Here is a 27,095-nt window from a genome sequence, read left to right as displayed (position 1 = left end):
GAGAAGGATGTTAAATTTTGGATATAGTTGAAGTAAACGCAGTTAGAAAGTATATGATTTATAATGATAATCATATCTTGTTCCATTACAGAAGCACTATAACGTAATAAAATTTCTAAGATTTCTGTTACATGGAATGCACTTATTAATCTATATTTAGGCAATGTTTGGAGAACATTTGCTTTTCTTTTTCATTGCTTGCTTCTAAATAACCATGATGTAATAATGTGGCTTATAGTTTTCTGACTTATCTTTGCTAATATTAATTAGTGTTTTTGTTTGTTGTTTGTTTACTTGTTTTTTTCTCCTTTACTTAACACTACTTAGATCAGTGTTATGACAATGGTACAGAACTGTTACCCATGACGGGCTTAATACTTTAGTAGAGTCCATGATAAATAAAATGCTTACATACTTAATATATTGAACTCTACAAACAATAAAGTAATTCATAGAGATCAAAGATTGCTCCTGGTAATTTTGTCTCTCATCATTTTTAAGTTCGAAAAAGATGGCTTTGTAGGTAGAAGACACAAAGAGAATTTGTAATATGGAACTCTAATCTTAGTCTCCACATTGTAACAGTTCATCTTGCTAAACTGCTTCTCATTAAGTAAATCAACCATTTCGGGATATTGCTATAATTACATGTTTCTTAATGCTAAATGTATTCAATCTTCCTTTTAATTAACTAGTCTTCAGATATTTTAGCATGCATATGGTACATGCTGCTGGGTGAAATGTAAATCCTTCAGTTGTGCTTTACATGATTAACTTTTCAACCCAGCCTAATCTGTATATTTGATTTTAAACTTCTGGGATGGTCTGTGGTACATGGTTTGAATGGAAAAAAAAAGTCACCACTCAGAAATTATTTTGCCACAGCCTTAACACCAAAACTGATCTATCTGCTCCCAATTTTTTTGCACTTTGCAATTCCCTCGGATGGATGGATGTGTTTTTGTTCACATTTTTACTTCTGCAACAAGTTTTCTTACCTCTTGGACATAGTAAGAATTGTCATCAGGATTTTTTTTAACTATTTTCACCAAAAAAAAATTGAGAAAGAACATGGAGAAAGTTTCTATGAATTCCTTACAAAACCTGCTATGACTGTGTTTTGAATTTCAAAGAATAGTAAACTGAAGAACAGCCTAATGTCTAACAACATTGATATTTAGTGATAATATTGCATTGTTTTATTATGCTAAAGTTTATTAGGTTAAAGTTTCAAGATCATTCAATATTCTCCTTTCCTTGAGCTTTTGATGTAAAAAAGAAAAACAGTGTACACTGAAATGTATATACTGACAGAGTAGACCTAGCTAATATTAAGCAAAATTAAGCCTACCTTCAACCCATTATTGAGTCTACCTGAGTGTAAACTTTCCTTGTTTGATTTATTGAGAAGTATCCACCTGATGGTCAATGTAAGGAGCTGAAAGTTCCTACTCATTTTCACCTGCAAAAAAATTATATTATAAATAGTACCACATAATAAACAGAATAATGTTCTCTAGCACCATCTAGCTTACTTTTAGAGCAATTCACAGTAATAAAAATTGTCTATAATAATTAGATAATTTTTGATAGAATGTCTGTGAAGGTCAATGAAAATTGGTCAGAAAGACAAAAAATTATTAATATCACAAAAATGCATAACATGCATACTGTTGCTTTTTCGTAACATTAAAGATTCATAATTTTCTACTATCACTACCTATTTATAAATCACATGCTTTTGTGTATTAATTGGCAGGATACTTTCACTCAATACAGAAAAAGTATTCTGCTTAATTGCCTTTAATCTTTTATAATTGAAAATAAGAATTTTTATTCATAAAATTGTGAACACTCTAGAAAGCTGCTCATTAATGATCAACATATTTATAACCCGAAGTCCATGTCACTGACATTGACCTGAGAGGAAGTACAAAGTCATGCGGAGAATAAAGGATTTTAGTAGATTAATCTACACTTGGCTGATAAGCATAGCTAATATCAGTAACGAACAGCTTATGTTTACCAAACATGATGTAGAGAAAAGCATTTGTATTAATTTCTGATTGTGGATATAATAAATATCTCTGATACCACATAGTTGTTTTTCTTTGGACTTAAATTTATCTGTGAATTTCCAGATAACATTCTTTATTCTAGTTTATGTTAACTGAATCATGCTGTTCAATCTTTGTGTGCATGTAGTGTGCAAAACTATTTATAAAATGAAGCCTAAGGAGTGTACTTTCTGTCCCAGTGTCCAAAGTTGGGTAAGAGTGTATTAATGACCGCTGGCAAGATAGCTTAGTAAATTAGGCCAGCTACTGCCAAATGGGACCACTGAATTTGATCCTTAGATTCCCCACATTGGAAAGAATTGAATTCCTCATGTCTTTTTGCACATCAGGTATGTTACCCCCAAATAATAATAAATTAAGTGTACTATTTTAAGAGCATGTAATAAATATTATGTAAAAATTAAGCAATAAAGTTTTAAGGACCAGTAATGGTTTAATTTTTGTTATTTTTGGGTGTTGGCTATAAAGTTCCCCCTACACAGGCCCATATTTTTGAATATCTGACCAGCATATGTTGGTATTACATGGCGAGAATGAAACATTTTAGATCATAAGCTAGGGAGGATGAATAGATCATGCAGAATGGTTCTTGTGTACCATGAACAATTTGAGTCATCTCTCTGCTTCCTGAGACAAGCCTAAGAATCCCCTGCCACACAATTCTCGTTCCATAGAAAAACCCAGTCATCCTAACATGATGATATTCCTCAAAGGAGACTCCAAAGTAACCACACCCCATTCATAACTTCTGTCAGGTGACTTGTGAAATAGATAAAACAGGTCTTTATGTTACTTTCTTTTCTGACCCTGTGGTTTAACATCCTAACAGAAAGTAACTTAGGGTGATAAAGGATTTATTTTGGGTCACCTTCCAGAGTGACAGAGTCCTTCCTGGTGGGAAACTGTAGCAATCAACAAAGAAGCCATTACTATAGAATTAGAACACTACTTGATACATTTTACTTACATATAGGAAACTCTCTCTCTCTCTCTCTCTCTCTCTCTCTCTCTCTCTCTCTCTCCCTCTCCTTCTCCCTCCCCCTCCTCCCATTCCCTTCTCCCTCCCCTCTCTTTCTCTACTACCCCCATCTCCCCTCCCTGTACCCTAAATAAACTCTATTCTATACTTAAAAAAAAAAGATGAGGGACCTGCTAAAACTCTAAAGCCTGGTCCTAGTGCTACTCTTCCTCCAGCAAGGATCTACCTCTTAAAGATTTCCAAAATACCTGTAGCAGAAAAAAATTTCGAGAAGAAAAGCTTATTGGCTAAACCCTCTGTCAGCCACCTAGATACCTCATTGACTGGAGAACTCCATGCTTTGTGATTAGAGGTCACAATCTTCCCTTGTGGGGTCTTCCTCATGTGAGTGCTCCAGGACAGGAGCTAGGCTCAGGAGTGGTTGAAACTCCTGCCATCCTAGGTCTGAGTGTACCGGCATTTCTGAACCTACTCAACCTTCCCGGTCTCTGTCTGGTGACAGGGTTCCATTTGCTGTACATATGAACATATCATAATTAGCTTACATGACAGGTAAAGACGAATGTAGTATATCTTAAAGGGATCAGGACCATAAGAGGGGAAAAACATCATGTATTGCAATAAAGAAAGGGAAAGGTACCTCTAGGATAGGACCCAAGCATCGAAGTGTCCAACACACAATAACACAAATAGCACTTGTAATATGTTCCTTTCAAAGAAGAGTTCTTGAAAACAGAATGCCTGAAGCAGCTTTGTGCTAAAACAGGACACCTAAGAAATGTTTTCTGAAGATCTGCCAGACAAACACCAAAGACTGCAGCAGCTATGGGACAAGAGGACCTCTTGAGATGGCAGCAAAAATTGGTGTCATATAGGGCATTGTGATTTTTCAGGCATCAGAGTTATAAAATAGATACATTGGCTAAGGTTCAGGAAAGAAAACCAAATCAAACAAGCAAACAAACAAAAATACATCATGAAAATAGGTAAAATGCAAAAAGGTAGAATTCCCTCAAAAGGGTCCTCATTGGCCAATGCCTGAAGCAGGGAGGATGAAGCTTAAGTCTCAGAGGAGACCACACATTATTGGAAATGTGTTCAAGGTAGAATGTTGGTCTGCATAGCAAAGCTGTAAGCATGATCTGGATCTATCACAAGGGAAAAGACACCTATGTTACAGGAGATTGGAGTTAGAAATATAGCTTGAGAGTCAGTCAGTTCTATTTGGGCTCAGATAATGCTGTCATCAATCCAGTACATTAAAAATAGAATTACAAATTTTTAACATTGCTATGAGTTGAGTTTTTCTTGTCATTTTTCATTATTCTCTTTAGAAATAAGAATCATTGCTCCATGGCGTTATGCACTGGAAATGTGTCACACTGGAAATTTGTTTAGAGTTGACTAAATTGACTATGTACTGTATGATAGCCTAAAATTTGTGAGGCCCAGAGGTCAACTTCTAGACAGAATGTCTTGTGTAATGTATGCATGCATCACCTGTGGCCTTGAGTTCTGCCTCATCTCTGGGGATGGAAAGGCCACACTTGGAAACCTGGACTGAGCTCCTGCTGTTGTATTTATTGTGCCAAGCTGTAAGGAAATACTGAGACACAGCTTTGAGGGGGTCACTGGGTATCACACAGAGGTGTCAGGAATGAAGGAGCAGAGGTCTATGGGCCATCTCCTTAACCCTGCCTGGAGCAATGAAGCTGTCTTTGACTGGATTTCCAAGACAGATGCTGACTGAGACCCACAGATGGCAGCTAAGACCCAAAAATGACAGATGTGGTGGGACCTTTCAGTGACAGATGAACTCTCTTGCCAAAGCCAAATGGCTACCAAACTTGGGGGAATTTACATGACAATAAGAAAATGTGATGTCTATGTACATAAATCAAATGTTGTTTAAAACTGATGTTAATACCATCACAAACTGTGAAATCTACTGAAAAATTAATTGGTTCAATAATTCCTTGTCTCCCTAGCCCCTAAGCCTCCTTATCCCTCTGGCCCATTTTGATGCTGTCACCCCACCCCAAATTTTCACTGCAATGACACCTTTCCTTAATAAGAAGAAAAGGCGGAGCTATTGGTCTATAGACCATGATAGGATACTTGGCAAGGTAGAACAGGTCTGAGTCCCCAAAAACTCGGGTACCCACCCACCTGAGACAGTATGAATCTCCCCGCTCCCTGTCAAATTCCTGGACTGGAATACATGCCAGATTGCCCAAGAAGGACAAGTAGTCCAAAACAGAGCTATCCGTGTTGATGAGGTACCTTGGGGCCTTGGGAGTTTAGCCAATAAGCTTCCCTTCCTGGACATTCCTTCCAGCCAAATTATTTAATCTCTGGTCCACCCTGAGAAGTTGGTATAGACCACTTTCCAAGATGAACAGTCAATAAATGGTATGGATAAACATAGACTGTCTCTTTCATCAAGAGCCACCATGGAGGTACATGGAGAAGGCCTTCACCTACAGAGGCCCAGCCTAAGCCTCCCATAGAAGGCCACTATTTGCTTCCGGACAACCGCTGCCAAGGGAAGGTCAATTTAAAGAGCTATGCAAGAATTCCCATTTGCCCTAGCTCTATGCTAGATGCCAATCTCAACCGGTGGGCCCCAAATGGTTCAGGCCTCATTATGGGCCTGTGGAACACCATATTTCACTTCTAATTCCTCTGTGGGACACCCAGTGTTGAATACCCAGGGGTCAGAGAACACCAGCTTTGCCCCTCCTGCCCCCCATTCAGTCAGTGTCTTGGACTACTTTTTCCCACCCCCTGGAGCGGTGTCTCAGCACTTTCCCACAGCCCAGCACCCTATGGCTGCAGTGTGGAATAGGCACAGGCAAGCTCCCTGTGTTTTGCCTCCCCAGCAGCCGTGTCCTGGGGTGGTACACGTGGACCCACAACCTCCTTTCACTTAAAAAGATTATGGTCTACGGCTTAAGGAAATAGAGGTGGGACAGCCGGAAGGCAGAAAGAATTCTGTTATAATTAAGCAGAAAAGTACAATGAGGATGTAACAAGTCAGAATCCTGAGCACAGGTAATCAGCCATGATCAGAATGTAGGTTAAAATAAACAGGTTATTTTAAGTTATGGTTTCGAGTGAGACGAGTGCCTAACTATATAGCTAAGGAACTTGTGAAAATATTTTGAGTCTGAGTATTATTTCTGGGAGCATATGACTGGGAAGGAGAACGGGACCTAACTTCAACACTGCCATATTTGTTTAAGATGGTATTTATTAAGATAAAGGATTACTTATATTTGAAATTCTAAACTTTTGTATATCAGTTAATCATACTTTTCTATTTTTCAGTGGAGTCCTAAAGACATAGCTGTGCATACTAGATGGGGTACAACTTCGTCTGTAAAATGTTACACTTGCGGTGTGGGTTAAGCATAACATGAAAAAAAAAAGACAAATCACATACAGCATGCAAAAGTAGCGACAGGTGTTCTGTCTGATAATCTTTCCTTCCTTCCTTCCTTCCTTCCTTCCTTCCTTCCTTCCTTCCTTCCTAAGTTCCTACCTTCCTACCTTCCTACCTTCCTTCCTTCCATTTTTTTTTCTCTTTTCAGTTTTCTTTCTGTCACTGTCAGTTGAATTATTATATTGTCATTCTTTGGAAGAGAAAAGTAGTTTTTCTTGATGTGGCACTAAAATCCACTTAAACACATTGTCTGAATTCACACATTTGGAGGCAGTGCACTGCTAAATCCTCATTAGGAAAATTTTGTATTGTTTGTCTAGAACAGTTAGGAGGAAAGAGTAGCACTGCTATTTTAGGTTTGATAATTGAGTAATATAATTTTTTAAAGAATTAGATGCGTTAAATTTTTAAAAACTAAGAGGTGCATTTTATTAAATGAAGGCTCAAGCAATTGATGACAAAATCAAGAATTTTGTTTTTTTCCAGTTGTAACATGTTTATCTTATGTAGACATTAAGTAAACACTTATTTCTATAAGTCTATAAGAGTGAGCTTTGGAATCTCCCAGCAATTAAAGTAAGCTATTCATTAAAAAATATTATCCTGACTAAAATAGTTTAAACATTTTTATTATTTAAAATGAAAAAGAAAATGTGCTAATTTTCATTATTCAAGGATATGTTGATTATATGAAACTTAAAGCAAATATTCAATAGTTCTAACCAGAATTAGTACAATAATGTTCGTGGAGTTTGATATATAGTTGGTAGAAGAAAAAAACATAAAAAAGGTGAAAATATTCATGACATAATATTGTGGTTAAATTAACACACTCTTTTTAGTCTTGTTTAGCTAAGAAGCTAAACACATTCTTATCCCAGTCATCTTTTCAAAATGCCTTTTTTACTATTTCATTTGCTTAGAAGCAACTCAGGCAAAATAACCTAGTGCATAGTGTAAATAGACATCTGGGTGTGATTACGAAGTTATATATACATACATATATATATATATATACATATATATATATATATATGTATATATATATATATATATCACACACGTGTGTGTATGTGTGTTTGTATGTGTGTGTATGTATGTGTGTGTGTTTCTAAATGCAGTGTATAGACAAACAATAGAGAGCAAAATACCCAATTTGCAGGACCCTCTAAACATTTAACATTTTCTACCCTACCCTGTTCCATGGGGTGTAGCTCCTTTCAGTATTTAATGTAATCAACAATATTTTGCTAAGATGCAGTCTCCCACTTCTCACATTGTCCTATTACCAACTACCTTTCCTTCCCTGATCATTGTGTGGAAGATTAAGAAGTCTTCCTTCTGGAGCCAAGATTCGTTTTTTTTTTTTAACCCAATGTTCTGCCAACATAAAAACAGCTCCACAGTCTTATTTCATATTTATATAGAATGCCAAATCTTGTTCCCTTAATTGTCTCAGCTGGGGAGCCAAGAGTGTATATAAAACAGCTGGTGGTGAGTTAGTATGTAGCAAATAGGTAGGGTAGACTCAGCTACTGCAAAATGCAATGCGAATCTTTTTCAGTTAGGGGTTCTTCCCTCTGGAGGCAGGCAACACAATTGTTACTGTTAAAACTCATTTACTACACACAACCACCTTCCAGATGGTAGCCTCTGACACCAGAAAGTGCCTGAGGCAGAGTGGTGGCTGTAAAGATGTGCATGTGAATGTGATGGGGTAAAGTATTTAAAAAAAATAAGCAGCTGAGGAAGCTTTTAGGAAACAGAGACTTTGCAAATCTGTTTTGCAGACTCCATAACAACACTGTACTTTAGCTGGTTAGAACAAAAACTGAGCTGGTCCTTTGTTTAGTCATGTGCCTTACAGACTGATGTAAAGGCCAACAGTTTTTTTGTTTGTAGAATATTATTTCAAGGACAAAATGACATGAAAATATTCACATTCTCTTTCTAACACAATCTTTGGTCGGAGAAAGATGACATTCGTAATATGGGAACGTAGAAAGTTAAGGATTGGTAGTATGGAATTTTTTAAAGGTTTCTAGTATTATCTTCAACTCTATAATTGAAAATCAAAATAAGCTGAAGCAGATTCAATTAATTTCTTGTCAGTGTAATAGGAACAATGAGGGAAAAGATAGTATTTCACTATCGTGTGGAAAGTAGTCATCCTTATGTAAAAGAGTGAAAATAACACCTTACTCTACATCATATAAGACTAAAATAAAAATGGGTAAAAGACTTAAATTTAAGACCTGACATTATGGAATTTAGTGTAAAACCTCTATGATCTTGGCCTTGGTACAGTATTTTCTCAGTTAAAAACTCAGATGATAAAAACAAACACAAAAAGTTGAGGCTATAACGAACTTAGCATTACCTGACCCCAGAGGAAATAATAAAAAAATGGTAAAGATTATTTACCTGTTAATGGTTAAATTAAAAAAGAGTGAAAGAAAAATAGAACACATAGGAAAGCAAAAATTTAAAAATGAGATTCTCTTGCATATTTTTTATTGGATAGTTTATGTATTTACATTTCAAATGTTATCCCCTTTCCTGGTTCTGCCCTCTCTCTTTCCCCTGTCCCCTGCTTCTATGAGAATGTTCCCCCTCCAACCCATCCACTCCTAACTCAACACCCTGATATTCCCCTGCACTGGAGAATAGAGCCTTCACAGGTCCAAGGACTTCTCCTCTTATTGATGCCAGACAATGTCATCCTCTGCTACATATATAGCTGGAGCCATGAGTCTCCCCCGATGTGTATTCTTTGGTTGGTGGTTTAGTCCCAGGGAGCTCTGAGGATCTGGTTGGTTGATAATGTTGCTCTTTCTATGAAGTTGCAAACCTCTTCAGCCTCTTCAGTCCTTTCTTTAACTCCTTCATTGGGGTCTCCATTCTCAATCTGATTGTTAGCTGCAATCATCTTAATCTGTATCAGTAAGACTCTGGCAGTGTCTTCAGGAGACATCAATATGTCAGTAAGCACTTCTTGGCATCAGCAATAGTCACTATGTTTGGTGGCTATGTGTGGCATGGATCCTCAGGTGGAGCAGTCTCTAGATGACCTTTTCTTCAGTCCCTGCTCCACTCATTGTCCCTGTATTTCTTCCCGTGAGTATTTTGTTCCCCCTTCTAAGAAGGACTGATGCACCCACATTTTGGTCTTCCTTCTTTTTGAGCTTCAGAAGTTGGAAAGAACCCAGATGTCCTTCAACAGAGCAATATTTACAGAAAATGTGGTACATCTACACAATGGTGTATTACTTAGCTATTAAAGACTATGACATCATGAAATTCTTAGGCAAATGAATGGAATTAGAAAATATTATTCTGAATGAGGTAACCCACAAAAGAACATGGTGTATGATATACACCCACTGATAAGTGGATATTAGCCCAAAAGCTTGGAATACTCAAGATACAAATCACAGACCATATAAAAATAACATTTACCTGCCTGGTAGTGCAATATAGAACAAACAAGTGACAGGAAGAATGTTCAACATCAAGAATCACGAGGAACTAAGAGGAAACATCACTTTAAAGCATCTCAACTGTAGTAAGAATCACTCCCATTCACAGGACAGGAGACAATAAGCTCTGGTTGTAGAAAACATACACTGTTGTTAGAAAACAAGGTTGATACAGTGGCTATGAAAAACCCTATGCAGACTCCTCAGAAAATTAAAAGATAACAGAAAGCAATAATCAGTATAGTCAGTAATAAAAGTATCAGGTATGAAAGAAAAGAAATGACTTCAGCAACTGGGCCTAACCTGTACTTTCCTATTCATTGCAACATTGTGAGGAAGGCTTCAACCTTTCAAGGAATTTAATTATCCTTCTGTGGACAAATGTAAGCATAAATTTTGTCAGTGTTTATGTGTGTGGGTACACACAATTGTGCTACACTTATTTGGAGGTTATTGAACTTGCCGCTGTCGTGGCATTATCACAATACTATGAATGAACCTAGAGAACATTGTGCTATGTTAATTAAATCATGCACAGAATACAAAATTGCATTATCTTCCATTTAGACAAAAATTTAAATGTAAGATTAAATACAATGTAGAAAGATTGAAAAGTCGTTGCCAGGGGAGGAAAATGAAGGAAATGAGCATAAGTTTCTAAAGAGAAAAATCCTGTATTACATGAAGATTGCAACTGGAGAAATAATACATCGCAAGTTGCTGTAGTCAATTAGATTGAGTTATAGGTTAAAGTTAGGCCAGATAATTGCCTTTTTAAATGCTCTTAACACAATTCCAATGAGGTAATGAAATGATAAATGTAATGTAGGATGGTAAGGCATTTTCGTGTATGACTGAATTCCTCACATCACTAGTGTATGAAAACATTGGTGCATATACCTTACATACATACCAGAACACTGTTTGCCTGTTTTATTTTTTATGTCAGTTTAAACATAGGATGTGGTTTTGAATAAGGATGCAGAACATATTATGTGTATTTTAGGATGACGGAGCATGACATTCTGTATTATGAAAACACTAATAATGACAGTTCATTGAATTTTTCTTCTTTATCTGGAAGATGTTTCATAATATTATTTTCAATAAAAACTGAACTCCAAGGGAAGGAAGCTTAAGATAATTTTGATAAATTGCATGCAAAATATCTTATAGGTATTTTGATTTTAAAAATAACTTTATAGTCTGGAAGACAATGTCAAAATCTTTGATGATTTAAAATAATAACAGTGGGAAAATTAAGTTGTTAAAAAGACAGTGGCTACTAATAAATGATTAAAAATGAAAGAAAACTTGAGGTTCCTTCTGAACTATCAAGTTGTTGATGTTAGGGCTTCAAGAAGTTTGACACAAAATAAGTTTTAAAATGTTTTCCTCAGTGATTAGTTGTATATATAACACTGCCCATTAGTAATTACTTTACTTTTTTTTTCTTTTTTTTTTTTCTTTTTTTTTCCGAACTAGGGACCGAACCCAGGGCCTTGCGATTGCTAGGCAAGCACTCTACCACTGAGCCAAATCCCCAACCCTAGTTATTACTTTAAAGAATTGGTAACTCACTTTATGTCAGAGACTGTTAAACAAGGGAAGGCTTTTAGGCCAATAAACAAATAAGATAAAATGAAGGATCCATAACTTTATAGCCTGTAATACATAAATGAGTAGACAAAAACGACTGAAATAAAAGTTTCTAAAAACTTAACCTGAGAGCTCTTGTCCCTGACTTTTTGAGAGCATAAACACTGGGGAGTCTGCTTTCACTACGAGTCTCACTACAGGAAAAACAAATACTCCGTCAATATAGAATAAGATGAACAGAAAAATAGCTGCAACCAAGTCCCTCCAATTCTCAGTGGCAGATTTATTTGCTCTTGAAATACATGAAAAGTGTATACCTATCAATTTGCTTTTTTATTCAGAGATACCTCTGAGGAAGGTATTGCTAGACTGCCAGTCCGGAAATTAGATTTCAGACTTCTGCATTCCAGTGTGGAATGCTAAGAAATTATTTTAAAGAGAATGCTTCTGAGATGTTAAAGAAATATCCAATATACACAAACAAAAGTAAACTTCAAATCCAATAACAAGAGATCTCTCTCTCTCTCTATCTATCCACATATATATATACATATGTATGTATATATAAATATATTGAACCTATTTATTAATGAAATATATATTTATTATATCAGCCTCTTGGATATCTGTATTGCCCGTGTTCCATCAACTCAATTCATATGGCTCCGCATTGGAGAAAATCAATTGATTTAAAAATCAAATAAAAAATGAAAATAGTTAATTGAAAATTACATGTTTAAATAGAATCTGTCTAGGGGCTGGGGATTTAGCACAGTGGTAGAGCGCTTACCTAGGAAGCGCAAGGCCCTGGGTTCGGTCCCCAGCTCCGAAAAAAAGAACCAAAAAAAAAAAAAAAAAAAAAAAAAAAAAAAAAAAAGAATCTGTCTAAATAAGTCATGAAAATGTTACTTCTATGTATATTATAGCGATTTCTAAGGTTTTTGAAATTTAGAATTTTAAACTAATTTTTATTGGATTTTTTTTTTACATTTAAAATGTTATTCCCTTTTCTGTTTCCCATCCACAAGGCCCCTATTCTATCCCTCTCCCTTTCTTCTATAGGGGTGCTTCCGTCCTCATTCACCCCCCCTTCCTGCCCCCAACCTTCGACATTCCCCTACACTGGGGGTCCAGTCTTGGCAGCATCAAGGGCTTCTCCTCCCACTGGTGCCCAATAAGGCCATCCTCTGCTACATATGCAGCTGGAGCCATGGGTCTGTACATGTCTCTTTGGGTAGAGGTTTAATCCTTGGGAGCTCTGGTTGGTTGGTATTGTTGTTCTTACAGGGTTTCAAGCCCCTTCAGTTCCTTCAATCCTTTCTCTAATTCATCCAATGGGGAGCCCATTCTCAGTTCAAAGATTTGTTGCTAGCATTCAACTCTGTATTTGTCATGCTCTGGTTGAACCTCTCAGCAGACGGCTATATCAGGCTCTGGTCAGCATGCACTTATTGACTTCATCAATATTGTCTAGTTTTGATATATATTCTGTATCCCCAAGTGGGGCAGGCTCTTAATGGCCATTTCTTACATATCCCTTCCTATGAGTATTTTTGTTCCCCCTTTTAAGAATGAGTGACACATCTACATTTTTGTTGTTCTTCTTGAGTTTCATGTAGTCTATGGATTGTATCTTGGGTAACTCGAGCTTTTGGGTAATATCCACTTATCAGTGAGTGCATACCATGTAAGTATTTTTGTGATTGGGTTGCCTCATTCAGGGTGAGATTTTCTAGTTCCATTCACTTGCTTATGAATTTTGTGATGTCATTGTTTTTGATAGCTGAGAAGTACTCCATTATGTAGATATACCACATTCTCTGTATCTATTCCTCCTGCCTTGGGCAGGTGGGTGGAGGAAACACCCTCATAGCAACAGGGGGGGAATGGGATAGGGGGTTTCAAGGGAGGAAACTGGGAAAGGGGATAACATTTGAAATGTAAATAAAATTATCCAATAAAAGAAAAAAGTAAAACATAAAATTCCTCAAAGAAGCAATTTCCAAGGTAGTATTATATTAGAAAATTGACACACGCTCTCTGCCCCCAGACCCTGTAAGAGAGAGACCCAACCGCCTGGTCAGGTGGGCACTCCTGAGGCTGCAGAGCAGAAGAGACCACCAACACTGCTCACCCCTGCCCACATCCCTGGCCCAAGAGGAAACTGTATAAGGCCTCTGGGCTCCCGTGGGGGAGGGCCCAGGAGCGGCAGGACCCCTGCCTGAGACACCGCCGGAACCTGAGGGAAACAGACCGGATAAACAGTTCTCTGCACCCAAATCCCATGGGAGGGAGAGCTGAACCTTCAGAGAGGCAGACAAGCCTGGAAAACCAGAAGAGACTGCTCTCTGCACACACATCTCGGACGCCAGAGGAAAAAGCCAAAGACCATCAGGAACCCTGGTGCACTGAAGCTCCCGGAAACGGCAGCACAGGTCTTCCTGGTTGCTGCCGCTGCAGAGAGCCCGTGGGCAGCACCCCACGAGCGAACTTGAGCCTCGGGACCACAGGTAAGACCAACTTTTCTGCTGCAAGAAAGCTGCCTGGTGAACTCAAGACACAGGCCCACAGGAACAGCTGAAGACATGTAGAGAGGAAAAACTACACGCCGGAAAGCAGAACACTCTGTCCCCATAACAGAGAGGAAAAAAGGTCTACAGCACTCCTGACACACAGGCTTATAGGACAGTCTAGCCACTGCCAGAAATAGCAGAACAAAGTAACACTAGAGATAATCTGATGGCGAGAGGCAAGCGCAAGAACCCAAGCAACAGAAACCAAGACTACATGGCACCATCGGAGCCCAATTCTCCCATCAAAACAAACATGGAATATCCAAACACACCAGAAAAGCAAGATCTAGTTTCAAAATCATGTTTGATCATGATGCTGGAGGACTTCAAGAAAGACGTGAAGAACTCCCTTAGAGAAAAAGTAGAAGCCTACAGAGAGGAATCGCAAAAATGCCTGAAAGAATCGAAAAATCCCTGAAAGAATTCCAGGAAAACATAAATAAACAAGTAGAAGCCCATAGAGAGGAGACACAAAAATCCCTGAAAGAATTCCAGGAAAACATAAATAAACAAGTAGAAGCCCATAGAGAGGAGACACAAAAATCCCTGAAAGAATTCCAGGAAAACACATTCAAACAGTTGAAGGAATTAAAAATGGAAATAGAAGCAATCAAGAAAGAACACATGGAAACAACCCTGGATATAGAAAACCAAAAGAAGAGACAAGGAGCTGTAGATACAAGCTTCACCAACAGAATACAAGAGATGGAAGAGAGAATCTCGGGAGCAGAAGATTCCATAGAAATCATTGACTCAACTGTCAAAGATAATGTAAAGCGGAAAAAGCTACTGGTCCAAAACATACAGGAAATCCAGGACTCAATGAGAAGATCAAACCTAAGGATAATAGGTATAGAAGAGAGTGAAGACTCCCAGCTCAAAGGACCAGTAAATATCTTCAACAAAATCATAGAAGAAAACTTCCCTAACCTAAAAAAAAGAGATACCCATAGACATACAAGAAGCCTACAGAACTCCAAATAGATTGGACCAGAAAAGAAACACCTCCCGTCACATAATTGTCAAAACACCAAACGCACAAAATAAAGAAAGAATATTAAAAGCAGTAAGGGAAAAAGGTCAAGTAACATATAAAGGGAGACCTATCAGAATCACACCAGACTTCTGGCCAGAAACTATGAAGGTCAGAAGATCCTGGACTGATGTCATACAGACCCTAAGAGAACACAAATGCCAGCCCAGGTTACTATATCCAGCAAAACTCTCAATTAACATTGATGGAGAAACCAAGATATTCCATGACAAAACCAAATTTACACAATATCTTTCTACAAATCCAGCACTACAAAGGATAATAAATGGTAAAGCCCAACATAAGGAGGCAAGCTATACCCTAGAAGAAGCAAGAAACTAATCGTCTTGGCAACAAAACAAAGAGAATGAAAGCACACAAACATAACCTCACATCCAAATATGAATATAACGGGAAGCAATAATCACTATTCCTTAATATCTCTCAATATCAATGGCCTCAACTCCCCAATAAAAAGACATAGATTAACAAACTGGATACACAACGAGGACCCTGCATTCTGCTGCCTACAGGAAATACACCTCAGACACAAAGACAGACACTACCTCAGAGTGAAAGGCTGGAAAACAACTTTCCAAGCAAATGGTCAGAAGAAGCAAGCTGGAGTAGCCATTCTAATATCAAATAAAATCAATTTCCAACTAAAAGTCATCAAAAAAGATAAGGAAGGACACTTCATATTCATCAAAGGAAAAATCCACCAAGATGAACTCTCAATCCTAAATATCTAGGCCCCAAATACAAGGGCACCTACATACGTAAAAGAAACCTTACTAAAGCTCAAAACACACATTGCACCTCACACAATAATAGTGGGAGATTTCAACACCCCACTCTCATTAATGGACAGATCATGGAAACAGAAATTAAACAGTGATGTCGACAGACTAAGAGAAGTCATGAGCCAAATGGACTTAACGGATATTTATAGAACATTCTATCTTAAAGCAAAAGGATATACCTTCTTCTCAGCTCCTCATGGTACTTTCTCCAAAATTGACCATATAAATGGTCAAAAAACGGGCCTCAACAGGTACAGAAAGATAGAAATAATGCCATGCGTGCTATCGGACCACCACAGCCTAAAACTGGTCTTCAATAACAATAAGGGAAGAATGCCCACATATAGGTGGAAATTGAACAATGCTCTACTCAATGATAACCTGGTCAAGGAAGAAATAAAGAAAGAAATTAAAAACTTTTTAGAATTTAATGAAAATGAAGATACAACATACTCAAACTTATGGGACACAATGAAAGCTGTGCTAAGAGGAAAACTCATAGCGCTGAGTGCCTGCAGAAAGAAACAGGAAAGAGCATATGTCAGCAGCTTGACAGCACACCTAAAAGCTCTAGAACAAAAAGAAGCAAATACACCCAGGAGGAGTAGAAGGCAGGAAATAATCAAACTCAGAGCTGAAATCAACCAAGTAGAAACAAAAAGGACCATAGAAAGAATCAACAGAACCAAAAGTTGGTTCTTTGAGAAAATCAACAAGATAGATAAACCCTTAGCCAGACTAACGAGAGGACACAGAGAGTGCGTCCAAATTAACAAAATCAGAAATGAAAAGGGAGACATAACTACAGATTCAGAGGAAATTCAAAAAATCATCAGATCTTACTATAAAAACCTATATTCAACAAAACTTGAAAATCTTCAGGAAATGGACAATTTCCTAGACAGATACCAGGTATCAAAGTTAAATCAGGAACAGATAAACCAGTTAAACAACCCCATAACTCCTAAGGAAATAGAAGCAGTCATTAAAGGTCTCCCAACCAAAAAGAGCCCAGGTCCAGACGGGTTTAGTGCAGAATTCTATCAAACCTTCATAGAAGACCTCATACCAATATTATCCAAACTATTCCACAAAATTGAAACAGATGGAGCCCTACCGAATTCCTTCTACGAAGCCACAATTACTCTTATACCTAAACCACACAAAGACACAACAAAGAAAGAGAACTTCAGACCAATTTCCCTCATGAATATCGATGCAAAAATACTCAATAAAATTCTGGCAAACCGAATTCAAGAGCACATCAAAACAATCATCCACCATGATCAAGTAGGCTTCATCCCAGGCATGCAGGGATGGTTTAATATATGGAAAACCATCAACGTGATCCATTATATAAACAAACTGAAAGAACAGAACCACATGATTATTTCATTAGATGCTGAGAAAGCATTTGACAAAATTCAACACCCCTTCATGATAAAAGTCCTGGAAAGAATAGGAATTCAAGGCCCATACCTAAACATAGTAAAAGCCATATACAGCAAACCAGTTGCTAACATTAAACTAAATGGAGAGAAACTTGAAGCAATCCTACTAAAATCAGGGACTAGACAAGGCTGCGCACTCTCTCCCTACTTATCCAATATAGTTCTTGAAGTTCTAGCCAGAGCAATCAGACAACAAAAGGAGATCAAGGGGATACAGATCGGAAAAGAAGAGGTCAAAATATCACTATTTGCAGATGACATGATATTATATTTAAGTGATCCGAAAAGTTCCACCAGTGAACTACTAATGCTGATAAACAACTTCAGCAACGTGGCTGGGTATAAAATTAACTCAAATAAATCAGTTGCCTTCCTCTATACAAAAGAGAAACAAGCCGAGAGAGAAATTAGGGAAACGACACCCTTCATAATAGACCCAAATAATATAAAGTACCTCGGTGTGACTTTAACCGAGCAAGTAAAAGATCTGTACAATAAGAACTTCAAGACACTGAGAAAAGAAATTGAAAAAGACCTCAGAAGATGGAAAGATCTCACATGCTCATGGATTGGCAGGATTAATATAGTAAAAATGGCCATTTTACCAAAAGCAATCTACAGATTCAATGCAATCCCCATCAAATACCAATCCATTTCTTCAAAGAGTTAGACAGAACAATTTGCAAATTCATCTGGAATAACAAAAAACCCAGGATAGCTAAAGCTATCCTCAACAATAAAAGGACTTCAGGGGGAATCACTATCCCTGAACTCAAGCAGTATTACAGAGCAATAGTGATAAAAACTGCATGGTATTGGTACAGAGACAGACAGATAGACCAATGGAATAGAATTGAAGACCCAGAAGTGAACCCACACACCTATGGTCACTTGATTTTTGACAAAGGAGCCAAAACCATCCAATGGAAAAAAGATAGCATTTTCAGCAAATGGTGCTGGTTCAACTGGAGGGCAACATGTAGAAGAATGCAGATCGATCCATCCTTATCACCCTGTAAAAAGCTTAAGTCCAAGTGGATCAAGGACCTCCACATCAAACCAGACACACTCAAACTAATAGAAGAAAAACTAGGGAAGCATCTGGAACACATGGGCACTGGAAAAAATTTCCTGAACAAAACACCAATGGCTTATGCTCTAAGATCAAGAATCGACAAATGGGATCTCATAAAACTGCAAAGCTTCTGTAAGGCAAAGGACACTGTGGTTAGGACAAAACGGCAACCAACAGATTGGGAAAAGATCTTTACCAATCCTACAACAGATAGAGGCCTTATATCCAAAATATACAAAGAACTCAAGATGTTAGACCGCAGGGAAACAAATAACCCTATTAAAAAATGGGGTTCAGAGCTAAACAAAGAATTCACAGCTGAGGAATGCCGAATGGCTGAGAAACACCTAAAGAAATGTTCAACATCTTTAGTCATAAGGGAAATGCAAATCAAAACAACCCTGAGATTTCACCTCACACCAGTGAGAATGGCTAAGATCAAAAACTCAGTTGACAGCAGATGCTGGCGAGGATGTGGAGAAAGAGGAACACTCCTCCATTGTTGGTGGGATTGCAGACTGGTAAAACCATTCTGGAAATCAGTCTGGAGGTTCCTCTGAAAATTGGACATTGAACTGCCTGAGGATCCAGCTATACCTCTCTTGGGCATATACCCAAAAGATGCCTCAACATATAAAAGAGACACGTGCTCCACTATGTTCATCGCAGCCTTATTTATAATAGCCAGAAAATGGAAAGAACCCAGATGCCCTTCAACAGAGGAATGGATACAGAAAATGCGGTACATCTACACAATGGAATATTACTCAGCTATCAAAAACAACGACTTTATGAAATTCGTAGGCAAATGGTTGGAACTGGAAAATATCATCCTGAGTGAGCTAACCCAATCACAGAAACAAATACATGGTATGCACTCATTGATAAGTGGCTATTAGCCCAAATGCTTGAATTACCCTAGATCCCTAGAACAAACGAAACTCAAGACTGATGATCAAAATGTGAATGCTTCACTCCTTCTTTAAATGAGGAAAAAGAATACCCTTGGCAGGGAAGGGAGAGGCAAAGATTAAAACAGAGACTGAAGGAACACCCATTCAGAGCCTGCCCCACATGTGGCCCATACATATACAGCCACCCAATTAGACAAGATGGATGAAGCAAAGAAGTGCATACCGACAGGAGCTGGATGTAGATCGCTCCTGAGAGACACAGCCAGAATACAGCAAATACAGAGGCGAATGCCAGCAGCAAACCACTGAACTGAGAATAGGTCCCCCGTTGAAGGAATCAGAGAAAGAACTGGAAGAGCTTGAAGGGGCTTGAGACCCCAAAAGTACAACAATGCCAAGCAACCAGAGCTTCCAGGGACTAAGCCACTACCTAAATACTATTCATGGACTGACCCTGGACTCTGACCCCATAGGTAGCAATGAATATCCTAGTAAGAGCACCAGTGGAAGGGGAAGCCCTGGGTCCTGCTAAGACTGAACCCCCAGTGAACTAGACTATGGGGGGAGGGCGGCAATGGGGGGAGGGTTGGGAGGGGAACACCCTTAAGGAAGGGGAGGGGGGAGGGGGATGTTTGCCCGGAAACCGGGAAAGGGAATAACAATTGAAATGTATATAAGAAATACTCAAGTTAATAAAAAAAAAAAGATAATTGACTCACTAAGAAATATTTGTGTCTAAGAAACAGTAGTTCACCTTACCCTGAAAAACAAAGGACTTGACTGTAAGAAGGTGGGCAGTAAAGGAGACCTGTGGCCATTGCTATTCTAGAGGGTTTGTCCAAGAGGTTGCAAGTATCATAGACTAATACTACAGACCTTGAAGGCCCTACAGAGGTGAGAAGTAAATTCCTATTGCTGAAGATGCCATGCAGTTCAGACACAGGGTCCAGAGGCTCCTAAACTGGGGCTGACCTGGATCCATTTTTCTCTCTTTCTGGAGAGCTAATTTCTGGTACTATAAAGCATGATCCACATTTGCAAGATGGGATGCAACCAAAAGTCAAACCTAACCATGACGCTTCTGAATTACATCAACAACCAGCATGGCATGATAATCCTAAAAGGGCAGTTGTAACACATGATACCTTGCCAGTAACTTACAGCTCAATAATTGAACTTAAAACCTACTCAGTAAGAGAGAAATTATTCCTGGTACTGTCAACATAAAAAAGGGCTAGTGAAGTCATGTGCTCTGTAATATATCCTTTAACTACAGCTTTACCAAACCTGCATAATCACTAAAGACACTATAATAACCAATCCTGATACACACAAGTGAATATAGACCTCACCCCTTACAAAGGAAAATTCGCTTTGCACCATAGAACAGTACACAGAAAAACAAATAAATAAATAACAACAACCAAAAATTAAAAAATAAAATAGTCACAAGCTATCAAAACATGGAGTTTAGGAATCCATTTCCAATGACAACAGTAACAAAAAATACAAACAAAACAGAAATTTCTATACCAAAGGTTCAGGGAATTTTGATGAAGAGGAGAGTAAAAGGATCAAGCTAGAGGATCAGAGGATTTCCTGTCTTACTGTGTTTCCTTGTAGTGCCAAAAACTATAGCCATACTAATATTGCTGCCTAAGTATCTGCTGGGAAGGACAATAGAACACCAAATTGGATTGAGGGCATCTTCTGAAGCCTCAACCCCATATAAACCGCTACAGGTACCTAAGTAATTCTGAGACTTGAGAAATTCTTTTAAGGCTACTGCCGTGATAACTAAAACAATTATAGATATGTCTCAAATAAATATTTGTCCAGGTTTTTCAAAATCTTTCAGATGAGGGAAAACTCCAAAGGTTAGTATGCTATGCTAGAATGACCCTACTTTCTCACACCAGAATTACACTTGTGAAAGGCATAGTTTAAAGATACTGGTGTAATCAAAGGCTTTCTTTTTAAAGCACTCAGTCATTTTTAATTTCCCTTGAAACATATCAAAATATATATCATGAGATAAATCTTGAAGTCAAGGTTTCCCCTTTTATTACATACTAGAAATATTTAAGTTTCTAAACTTTAGCAACCTCTTCTCATCTACATACATTTGTTTTCAAATCTTTTTGTATATTTCTATATTTCAATGTTCTTCAATTTCCGTTTCTACTTACCGACTATTTTTCTTGAAATCAAACCCAAAGGCTAAGTCCTTAAAATTTACTAGTCTTTGTTTTCCAATTTGAAATCATTTGCATATTATACAATTATAATACATTAAAGTATGAGGGCAGCCTATATATAGTGCCAGTGTAGAACTCCATGACTTATTTCTGAGTTTAAGTTCATTTAGGAAAAGATGATATTTTTCATTTTAAGTGTAGTGTAAAGCATGCTGCATTCAAAGTATTCATTAAATTTTGATGAGTGAATGGCCAGAAACTAGGTCTCTTGATTTCCCAGAGACCTACAATAGAACCAAACACTACTGGCAAACAAAAAAGAAGTCAGTGAAATGATTCTTTGCTGATATTTTGCTATTCTGCTTGACGTATAGACTGCCCTAGCATTACTGCCATGAGAGATACTCATCCAACAACTGATGCCAGCAGACGTGAAGATCCATATGGAGCATGGCAGATGGGGTGAGGAAATACAAGAACATGGCATACAAAATCAACTTAGTATGGCTCCTAGGACCTCACAAAGGTGGAAGGGAAAAGACGGAGCCTGTATGGATCTCTGGAAGGCCCTGTGCATATATGTTATACTTGTGAAGCTTTGTATTACTGTGGGACTTCTCACACTGGGAGTAGACATTGGCTCTGACTCTTGTGCCTGTTTGGGGAACATGTTTTCTTCTATTGGGTTGCCTCGTACAGCTTTGATATGAGGGTATGTGCCTAGTCGTATTGTCATTTCTTAGGTTATGTTTAGTTGAGAGCCCTGGGAGGTCTTCTCTTTTCTGAAGTGAAATGAAGGGAAATTGATAATAGGTGGATCTATGGAGAGAGGTTTTTGGGGGTGACTGGAAGGAATGGAGGGAGGAAACACTGTGGTTGGTATATAGTGTATGAGAGAACTAATTTAAAAAAAGTAGATGAATGTAAATCTGCATGTTAAAATATGCAGTACAATCATAATCACAAGGCATCATGCTATATTTTAAACGTTACACTGTGTTTTTCAACTTTTTTGTGGACTTATGCCATAAAGAGAGTACTCAAGTTGTTTTATTAGCATTTCTAATGTGTAATAATGCATATTTGATCACTCTCTGCTGTCGACTTTCACAGAAGTGGCTGCTCCAAACAGAGATGCAAACATCTTCAAAGTCTCCTGCTGACTTAGCCAACACTGTAAATACTTTCAAATAGGTTAGTGGGTACTTAGGTCTTATTTGTTATCAATGATGATTAAATCAGCAAACATTATTAAAATGTGGATAAACCTAACCTTTAATAGGGTAATAGCATCATGCTGTAAGTATGAGGCATCATTATTACTATGTTTTAGAGTACGCATAACCAGCTAATTCCAAAATAAATTTTTTAATTAGAAAACCAAAGCACGGTTCTCAAAACGCACTCAGTACAAACATTATTGACTTAAATAATTAATTTGCACCTTGTGGTGGTTTGACTATGCTTGGCCCAAGGAGTGGCACTATTTGGACCTGTGGCCTTGTTGACGGAATTGTGTCACTATGGGTATGGGATTTGAGACCCTCCTCCTAACCATGTAGGAGTCAATCATCTTCTAACAGCCTGCAAATGAAGATACAGAGCCATTAGCTCCTCCTGGACCATGCCTGCCTTTATGCTGCCATACTTCCACCTTGATAATCATGGACTGAACCTCTATAATTGTAAGCCAGCCTCCAATTAAATATTGTTCTTATGCGACCTGCCTTGGGCTTGTCTGTTCATAGCAGTAAAGCCCTAACTGAGACACACCATAATACTGACTTAAAAACCACAATCTTTTTTTCCCGTTTTTTCTTTATTAACTTGAGTATTTCTTATTTACATTTCAAATGTTATTCCCTTTCCCGGTTTCCGGGCCAACATCCCCCTAGCCCCTCCCCCTCCCCTTTTTATTAGATAAATATAATGTCTCAGAAACTATTGTATAATTATCTGGCCTTTGAAATTTTTATCAGCAATAAAAATAATGTTGTTTGCCATAAATTTGGGTTAAATCCGAGGCTTTTAATAATGGTATTTTTATTTTGAATTGTACTTAATAATTTAATTTTGTTTTGTTGTTGATGCTCTTGTTTTAGTTTTCAAGACAGAGTTACTTTGTATATCTCTGGCTTTCCTGGGATTCGTTCTGTATACCAAGCTAATCTGGAATGCAGATGCACCTGACTCTGTTTCCAGAGTGATAGGATTAAAGATATGTTTTGATGCAACCAAAATTTACTCACCGTACTCATTGCATCTTAAGATTAAGCATAGAAAATATTAGGGGGTCAAACATTTGCTGTTAACGTTCCAAATATTAATGAGCATAAATATAGCAAGCACAAACATATAAATAGTAAGTACAATGTGCGAAAAATAGTAAGCCTAAATGTTTGAAAAATTAGGATATGAGTTATTTCTCTGCCTAAATACAAATAGCATGCTCACTGATTTGCTTGTTATGTTCATTTTTTCACTCATTCGATGTTACTTAATTAATAGTAATTATATAAGGTTCTTTTAAGAATTTCTGCTGACAGGAGCCGGATGTAGATCGCTCCTGAGAGACACAGCCAGAATACAGCAAATACAGAGGCGAATGCCAGCAGCAAACCACTGAACTGAGAATAGGACCTCCGTTGAAGGAATCAGAGAAAGAACTGGAAGAGCTTGAAGGGGCTCGAGACCCCATATGTACAACAATGCCAAGCAACCAGAGCTTCCAGGGACTAAGTCACTACCCAAAGACTGTACATGGACTGACCCTGGACTCTGACCTCATAGGTAGCAATGAATATCCTAGTAAGAGCACCAGTGGAAGGGAAAGCCCTGGGTCCTGGTAAGACTGAACCCCCAGTGAACGTGATTGTTGGGGGGAGGGCGGCAATGGGGGGAGGGTTGGGAGGGGAACACCCATAAGGAAGGGGAGGGGGAGGGGGATGTTTGCCCGGAAACCGGGAAAGGGAATAACACTCGAAATGTATATAAGAAATACCCAATTTAATAAAGATGGGAAAAAAAAGAAACGTTTGTCTTGGGACAAACAAAACAAAGACTAACTGGAAAAAAAAAGAATCTCTAGGAATAAGGACAGTAAGGCAGGAGTGAGTGGATTGGGGGAAGCACCCTCATAGAAGCAGGGGGAAGGGAGATGGGATAGGGGAGGAGGAACCAGGAAGGGGGATAACATTTGAAATGTAAATAAACAAAATAACCAATACAATAAAAATTAAAAAAAATAATTTTTAGAAATAATATGGTATTTCGATCATACACTTAAATTTATAGAATAATTTAAGGACCAGGACCCAAAAGACGTATCAACATATGTCATTCTCAGGATTTAAGGTAATCTATAATAAAATAAGTGATCAAATATTACTGGACAGATCAGTAGGTAAGGAGATGACTGGATTTATAGGTAAAAAAAATGTCAGTTCACAACGTTGAAAGATGAATGTCAAATTAAAAAGATGATTGATCAATAGATGATTGAAAAATAGATAATGCAAATAAAATGATATAGATCTTACATTTTCTATGTCCCTGTTACCTCACTAGGTATGTTCTCCACTGTCATCAAATTATGTGAAGTTTTCATTTTTCTTTGCAGCAAAAGGTTTACATTTTTATTTGTACCACATTTTTATTACCTTTTCATTAATTTAGGGCATTAAGGTTGTTTTCTTTTTCTATCTTCTGTGTATATATCAGGCACCCTTTTGGTATTTGCCAAGAAATGGTGGTTTTGTCATGAGGTACTATGACAAATATTATCGGAGTTTACTACCCTATCTTTGACCATTCAGTTCCCAAATAAAAAATAGAAAGCCTTTATATGTATAAGCCTTATTAGCAGTAGGTCTGGGCAGATATCAACCCTCCATACTATTTTGTCCACGTTCCTGTCTATGATGCTGAGATATGACTTACCGTGTTCTGTCTGTGCCACTCTTACTCCAATTGACCATGTTTTAATGATCCCCTACGTCATGGTGTCATTCTTCCCTCACTCTCCATTCTTCGCTCATTGTGGTCTCTGCTTCAGACTCCAAAGCCAGGAAGCAAAGCCCTGCTTACTGCTCTTCTGTACAGTTTCAGGCTGTAAGCATCTTTATTGACCAATCAGTAATTGGACAACTTAGGGGCAAGATTATAAAGCATCACTTGGTGTAAGTGAGGATCTTCTCGTCCCTGGGGGCAATCAGACCTTGGGTGGAGTATTTAGCATCACAGTACATAGCAACAGACCAAACCTCAACAATTAGGTGAATCTATTTGTTTAGAATTTTAAGAATTCCGCACAGTATTTCTAAAATGATTGTCCCGGTTTAAAGCCCAGGAACTGTGAAGAAGGACACCTCTTTACCACATTCTCTCTAGGATTTGTTCTCATTTGTTTTCTTTCTTTCTTTCTTTCTTTCTTTCTTTCTTTCTTTCTATCTTTCTTTCTTTCTTTCTTTCTGCCCTTCTTTCTTTCCTTCCTTCCTTCCTTTTTTCCTTATCTAACTTTACCTTGATTTTTTGTGAATTTCATATCATATACCCCAATCTCACTAATTTCCCTTCATTTTCTACTGCCTTTTGCCCTTAGAACTCCCACCCCTCAAAAATATCTCCTTGTGGAAGTTGTAGTACATCACAGTGTGTTCTACAGTATAACATTTTGTTCAAACTTCTTTATTTGCAAACATTCATTTGAGAGATTTGAAGCCTCTGGCTTCTGATACACTAACCTAACTAGTTCTTCACTGGAATACCTCATAGGTAGCCTGTTGTTACCCTGTCATAGAGATCCTGCAGTTTTGGATCTGAAGAACTAGCAATTAAGGCTGCATCTGTTCATTAATGGGGTGGGCCAACTCAAAGCACTGGATCTAAGCTGATCACACCATCAACTCTCCTGCCCCCCAGCCCACCAGGATGACCTTTCCAACACTGCTGCCCAACCCAGTGTCTGTCACCCAATGTTGTAGCCAACAAGGGGCACAGCCAGCTATTTTGCTCTCACACCATTAGGGATGACTTACCCACAATCCCTGCAACTAGGACCAGTTCTACTGTCTGCCATACATAGAAAGATGCAGCAGGAGGTAGAGAAACTGCGTCAGTGTCAGCTGCCAATCTTCCACATACCTATCTATCTAGTATCTGTCTGTCGGTCTGTCTGTCTGTCTATCTATCTATCTATCTATCTATCTATCTATCTATCTATCTATCATCTATCTATTTATCTATCTACTCATCCATCTAGTAACTGTTTATGTATTTAATAATTATGAGAGAAAATGAAGGCTTTGTGGACAGGTAGAGATAAAGAGAGGGAGAAATGCTATGAATGCGGCACTCATGCATGAAAATCATAAAAAGAAACAAAAGAAAAAAATAAAGATATTATTTAATCAGAAATATGACCAAAAGTTTCATTTCATAACGGGCTGATTTGGGCACAACTGGATCAC

At 38.0% G+C, this 27,095-nt stretch overlaps 1 long non-coding RNA gene across 2 annotated transcripts in view; it reads right to left on the bottom strand.

Annotated features, from left to right (window-relative positions):
• LOC120097057 (uncharacterized) overlaps positions 1–25,870 on the bottom strand; it is a 124,679-nt gene extending 98,809 nt beyond the window's left edge. Inside the window, exon 1 of one of the 2 annotated variants that reach the window (XR_005494169.2) lies at positions 25,567–25,870. This is a non-coding gene — a long non-coding RNA (uncharacterized LOC120097057). The remainder of the gene's footprint in view (positions 1–25,566) is intronic. The other variant, XR_010057986.1, reaches the window with a different exon arrangement.
• Between the last annotated feature and the right edge of the window lie 1,225 nt (positions 25,871–27,095).

Source organism: Rattus norvegicus, chromosome 15 (assembly GCF_036323735.1).
Source record: "Rattus norvegicus strain BN/NHsdMcwi chromosome 15, GRCr8, whole genome shotgun sequence".
Taxonomy (NCBI): domain Eukaryota; kingdom Metazoa; phylum Chordata; class Mammalia; order Rodentia; family Muridae; genus Rattus; species Rattus norvegicus.
The sequence above is the reverse complement of the archived record's forward strand: the minus strand, read 5'-3'. Positions and strand labels throughout refer to the sequence as shown.